Source organism: Colossoma macropomum, unplaced genomic scaffold (assembly GCF_904425465.1).
Source record: "Colossoma macropomum unplaced genomic scaffold, Colossoma_macropomum, whole genome shotgun sequence".
NCBI lineage: Eukaryota > Metazoa > Chordata > Actinopteri > Characiformes > Serrasalmidae > Colossoma > Colossoma macropomum.
Genome location: NW_023494799.1, coordinates 9,877,892 through 9,884,868, shown reverse-complemented (window position 1 = coordinate 9,884,868; position 6,977 = coordinate 9,877,892).

Genomic DNA, 6,977 nt, shown 5'->3' with positions numbered 1-6,977 from the left:
CATATTTTTACTCTTTCATAGTCAATAAGTAACTAATCAGGAACTAAGCAGGAACATGTGAGTAGTGCTGCATTAACACTTAAGTAACTACACTTAACTACCAAGGACCACTAGTTAACTGCTCAGTAGGTAATAGTGAACTAATGATTAGAAAAAATAAGATAAGATAAGATAAGATAATCCTTTATTAATCTCAAAACGGGGAAATTTGCGGTGTTACAGCAGCACAGAAGACAGAGCAGCAGGAAATATACAAACAATATATAAAATAGAATAAACAATAAAAATATATGTATTGTACGTGAGTGCACAGTGGGGAAAGCATCCCACGTCCTTACCGTCAGTGTCATGTCGAGTGAAACATGTATAATTACCTTTACCAGGTTCGAACCGGGGTGGGATATGTCCTATCTTTTGCACTGGTGGAAATTTCCAATGCATAGCAGCACAGTCAGAGTCATTTGAAAGTGTTCTATGAGAAAGTAAAGTCAACAAACAAAGTGTACAGTTGTAATCATCTGACAAAGCTGGAAATGGTGATGATGTCAGTACTGGCTTAGCTGTAGAACATGCATAACAATTTTTTGCACCTAGGGTGAGTGCAGTGTAATGTATCCAATCAATCCATTTATTTGTATCTCTAAATCCAGTCTCTACTGCTATCACTTCATCAGAGTCTCTAAAGGAAAGGGTCTTAATTTCTGGAACAACTTTAGGTGAAATGGTGGTGTTTGGCTTAAGAACTACAATTTTAAATCTACCTATGGGGTCTCTGAATGTCCAAATGTCCCATTCATCAGTGCAGTGGCATTGTTAATGGTGAGATAGAGTGGATTACAGTTCTGCGAACATGGGTGTGTGCTACGACCTTGAATTAAGGTAAGACTATTCTGGAATTTTTTCCAATTGGGTGTAGACTGTCTGTAAATGTATCCATTAACACCTGTATTCCACCATACTTCATCCCATCGCCTACAGACCCAAGAAGGGTCATGCTGATATGTAGTACTCACACACATATATTTATCTGTAGTCATCAATTGTTGGGCATAAGTTGCATCTGAGCAAGAGACTACTGAACAAAAGTCAAAGTTAAAGGTAGTTGAGTTGCCCTCAGTAATTGTCAAAGTTAACTCAGTGCCATTGATAAGGGGTGTGATGGCTAGCAATAAAACTAGAATCTGCAACATGTTTATGAATGTGTATGTGCTAATGTATGTACATGTGTGCGTGCGTGTAGGGATTCCAGCAAACAGGAGGAGCTTTTACCCTTCTTGTAGTATATTGGTGCTCGGAGTGCAGGCACGCCCTATCAGCACTCGTCCCACCTCAACTGGGCTCCAGCACACCCTCCTTAGCCTGAATCCTACCTCAGTCTGTGTCTGGTGAGTCTGGTTTTGGTTCTGCCGGTGGATCTAAGTCTGCCAGTTCAGAATCGGAGTTGTCACTGTCCTCCCTGACAGGTGGTCTCAGTTCCTTCCGGGCCACTGCTCTGGTTCGTGGCCTTGGGAGTCCACTTGGTCCTTCCCCTCCAGAGTCGTCTTGGCTGTCCTGTCCCTCTGGCTGGACTGGTTCTGGGGGTCTGAGTGCTATTGGAGCAGCTGAACAATGATTCAAATGAATCCATACTTTTCTGCCTTCTACTCTGACAGCAGTTGGAGTAGCTAGGACCACTTTAAATGGACCTTCACATCGTGGTTGTTGCCAGCCTATTTTTAAGGTTTTTATATAAACATAATCACCTGGAAGCACTTTTTTCAGTTCCTCTTTTCTAATTTCTGATCTACGCCCTTCAGTAGCACCTTTAACGTCATGAAAAATCTCCCTATGAATTTTTGTCAAACAATTGACATAGTCATGCAATTCGTCTTGCAATAGCTCGAGCCGGGGACCTCTAGTAGGTGCCCTCAAGTAAGTTACGGGCATTGGCCGTCCAGTAAGCATCTCATGCGGAGTCAGATGCGTATTACGATTAGTCGACATTCGCATACTCATTAGTGCCAATGGTAGGGCATTTAACCAATTAATTTTCTGTCCACTCGCCTCACATAATTTAGCAATTTTGGCCTTAAGAATACCATCTTGGCGTTCAACCATACCCTGTGATTGTGGATGATAAACACATCCAAGTCTGCGCTTGATGCGAAATGCCTGTGTGATTGTTGCAATAACTTTATTGACAAAATGTTGGCCATTATCAGAACTAATCTTATCAGGTATGCCAAACCTAGGAATGACTTCTCTTAGCAGAAACCTAGCTGCTGAACCTGAATCTTCCTGAGTAGTCGGCTGTGCCTCCATCCGACGAGAAAAAACGTCTACTATCATTAAAACGTAACGGTATTTTTGGACTGGTTTAATCATGTCTACATAGTCCATTACTATATGTCCAAAAGGACCATCTGGTACTGCAATGTGTCCCAAAGGGGCAGTAAATGACTTTCTATAATTGTACTGTACACATGGCACACATCTACTTAGATATTCGTCGATAGCTGGAACCAAATAAGGAGACCACCAATCTTGTTTAACCAACTTAATTACTTCTTTTTGATTTACATGTGTTGGTCCATGTGCATCATGTATTAAAATGTTTAGCAATTTTAGGCGCGCCACATATAGGCCATTTGGTCTATACCAAATGTCATGAATACAAGTTGCTCCTCTACGCTTCCAATTGTCTTTTTCAAATCTTGCCGCTAAACGCTGCAACTCTTTTAAGCTAGTTAGATCTGCTGTGTACTGAGGCTCCTGAAGATCTGATAAGCTAAGATCTCGACCTAATCGTGGATGGTCACCCATCTGACCCTCTATTGGACATTGAAGAACTGCTGATGCAGCTTCCTTAGCCTGCTGGTCAACGAAATTGTCTGACTTATGTCCTGCACATTTGACTATAGCGAGTTTCTCAGGAAGTTGAACTGCCTCTAACAACTCTGCTATCGCATCCCCATGAGAAATTTTTGTTCCGTCGGCTCTTACAAAGCCTCTTTGTGCCCAGATGGAACCATAAATGATGCACACGCCGTAAGCATAGGCTGAGTCAGAAAAAACTGTCAGACGCTTGTTTTTTGCTAATTGACATGCAGTCGTTAATGCTTTTATTTCAGCCAATTGAGCTGAGCAGGGTTGAGGGACACTAGCCCTGAACACTGTTTCAAAGTCATCAGTGTCTGGCCTATATTTAGCTACAGCAAAACCCACTAAATTTCCCTCTGGTCCTCGAAAGCAAGAACCATCTACAAATAAAACTAAATCATTGTCTATCAATGGCTCAGTATACAAATCTTGCCTAGGTCTCAAAAAATTTGCAGTCAACAATTCACAATCATGTGGCTCACCATCCTCAGGTGTAGCTAACCTCTCTGCCGGGTTCACTTTGGAACACTTCCGTGTTGTCAACTCAGGAGCTGAAAGAATGATGCCATATCCTGTCCTCTTAGCATTAGTCAACACAAAAGAATTAGATGTTAAAAGAGTATGTAGGGCATGATTTGTAAAAAGCTCAACCTTATGTCCCATCGTAATAGATGTTGCTTTTTCATAAGCAAATGCTGCTGTTGCTAATCCTTGATAGCAAGGTGGCATCCCTTGTTCAATTTTATCTAGTTGGGTGCTAAAGTAAGCTATTGGTTGACTTTGGCCATCATGCTCTTGTGATAAAACAGCATTAGCATACCCATTCTTTGTGGCTACGAATAACTGAAATGGTTTAGAATAATCTGGGTTGGCAAGTGCTGAGGCTGTACACAAATCTATTTTAATGGCCTCAAAGGCTTGTTCAGCTTCCTCATCCCACACTAGCCGTCCTTTAAAATTTTGTTGACCCACACTACGCATCCTTCTTAATGGGGCAGTTTTTAAAGCAAAATCACATATCCATTGTCTGCTATATCCTACCACACCTAGAAACGTTAACATTTCAGAAACTGATGTTGGTTTCAGTGCACTTTGAACTAATTTTATATGAGATGGCATGACTGATCTCTCATTTCCCCTTAATCGTCGTCCTAAATAGTCTACTTCTCTGGCACAAAATTGTAACTTATCTCTACTGACCTTATGTCCCTTTTCAGCTAAAGCTGTCAGGACTGTTATAGAGTCCTTTTCACATTGTTCTCTGGTGGGGCTACAAATCAACAAATCATCTACATACTGTAGGATTGTACTTTCCACCTGAATATCACTTAAATCTGCTGCCACTACTCTGTTAAAAACTGACAGGCTCTTGCAATACCCTTGTGGCAGTCTCATGTACGTATATTGTTTACCTCCATATGTGAAAGAAAACAAATATCTAGACTGTTCGTGCAATGGAATGCTGAAGAAGGCTGAACACAAATCAACAACTGTATAGTACATTGTATCGGCTGGAATATTAGAAAGCAAGGTGTATGGATCTGGCACAATAGGTGTTTCAGCATCAACCACAGCATTAATTGTGCGTAAATCATGCACCAAACGCCATTTGTCTGAGTTTGGTTTTTTGACCGGGAAAAATTGGAGTATTGCATGGGCTCTCAGTTTCAACTAAAACTCCTGCCTCCACTAGTCCCTCAGTTGTTGATTTAATCCCTTCATATGCAGCTGCACTAAGAGGATACACTTACATGTGATTTTAACTTAATTTGAACTTCTCCTGCAGACCTAACTAGGCCCTGGTCCATAGTTCATCAGGAACTTGTTTCAATATCATTTCTTGTTCTTCAGTGAGAACATAATGAGAGGCTGGTTGAAATCTGTCCACCAAGACCTTTTCTGCCACCGTTCTATCCACTGACTTCATTGCGATCCGGTAGTAGGCACCATCTACTGAGCGATGGATGTACTTATTGTCAGTCTTTATCCAGTTCACTTCCTTGCTGGCTTTCATCATTGGTCCAAGCTCTTTAGGTTGACAATCTTTTGAAACCATCAATGAAACATGTGGAACAGCATCTTGTACTTTATACCATTGTATAACATCAGGGTCTAATTCTGCATATACAGCTGCTCCTTGTGGACCTATAATTAAATCTCCTGTGATCACAAGTTCTTCCTTCCATACAATCTCTCCAGGCTGAATCATACTCTCCGTGAGCACTCTTTGGGTCATACAGGAGTGTGCAGTGTAAATCATCAATTACTTCTGTCATTTCCGGTCGAACAGCTTGTATCCATGTCTTCCATAGCATGTAGTTGTTAAACAGATTAGGCTCCATCAATTTCAGCCAATAAACTGATGGTAGATGTGTTGGGGGTTCCTGTTCAGCTGTAGTCAAAAACATTTGCCATACAGGCGCTGGAAAATCTACAAGCACTCCATCAGGAGTACATTTAATGTCAGCATTCAGCTTACACAATATATCTCTTCCCAATAAATTTACTGGACAGGAATCTGAATATAATAGAGGCATTACTACTCTTTGTGAATCAATGGCCAGTTCTAATGGTTCTGTAAATTTTAATGTTTGCATCTTCCCAGAGAAACCTTGTGTCCTAATCTTTTTATTAGACAAGGGGAGGTGTGCCACATGTGGGCCAATCACAGAATGCGTGGCTCCTGTATCCACCAGAAAAGGTAAAGTTTGTTGGCCATTTATTGACACCTGCAATTTGGGTTCCCCCCCCTGAATTTGTGGAGGCCACCAAATGCAGATATTCCCCCCCTAGGTTCTTTGGGCACCGTCAATACCATTCTTGGTTAGATGTGTCTCCATTGGCGCAGTTACGACTCACATGCCCTGGTTGTCCACACGTCCAACAATATATTGGAAATCGTGGGTATTGTGGATACTGTTGGTCTCCTTGCATATTCGGCATCTGTTGATTTCCTACTTGTGGTGGGATGCCCATTGGGGGCATACTCATTGATCTCCCTAGACCTCCTCTTCCTCTGTTTCTTCCTCTTCCTCTTCCTCTTCCTCTATTTCCTGGTCCTCTATTCACATAAACATTAATTGGAGGCATTCCTGTAGTAACTGGAACAGGCTGTGTGCTTGGCATAATCTGTGGATTGATAACTTGACTTGATTGAATCATCTGATTAACTTGGCCTGGTTGAATCGCTTGATTTGGTTGGATTGCTGAATTTGGCTGAGTTACAACTGCTGCTTGTGTGATCACATGTTCTTGAGATGTAGACATCACTTGGTCTTGTTGTTTTGGTGTTGGCACTCCTCCTTGTGGTGTTATGACTGCAGTTTGATTAGCTGTTTCCTCTTTCTTTTTATCCTTCTTCTTCAGTTTATTCAGTTGCGCTTGCTGTAGGCGTGTTGCCAGCTTTTCGTTGCTTTCTCTTGTTCTTTCTTCTTCCTGTATCTTTCCACATGATGAATCACATGGTCTTTGAATACTTTCCACTCCATATTGTGCAAGCCCACAACTTCGTCCAGAGCATTCTGCACTTCCTGTGGCATACTTCTCTTAAGCATCATTTGGAAAAGCCTTTGATTGGTTTCAGTCTGGTTCCAAGATGAACCTGTTTCTTCTAGCCACTTTTTCTGAAAACTACTGATGAAATCATTGACACACGCTCCTGGTTTCAACTCCATTGTTTCCAGTTGGCTGGGATCCATTACTGATGGATACTCTTTTCTTATTGCATCCCACACACTGTTTCTGTATGGGTCAAAAGGCTTATCATCATCATCTTGAGTGGTGGCTAATGCTGACCTATGAGCCAATCCAAGAATAGCTTCCATCTTCACCTTTCCTACTCCTATTGTTTGGGATAATATGGCTTTAATATCCCCTATTGCCAATCGTTGTCCAGCTGTGCGTTCTTCAAAAGCTGTAATCCACTTCTGTCCTCCATCATTTATACTTGGCAGTTGTTCAACTAATCCTTTTAAGTCTGCAAATGACCAGGGCACATAGGTGCGCTTGTACCCTTTGTACAGTAGGGGGAGTTGACTTCTTGGTCTGAGGTCATACCTGGATCGGTGTGACTCTTCCTCATCATCACTAAATTCTCCATCTAAACTCAGACGGTCTGC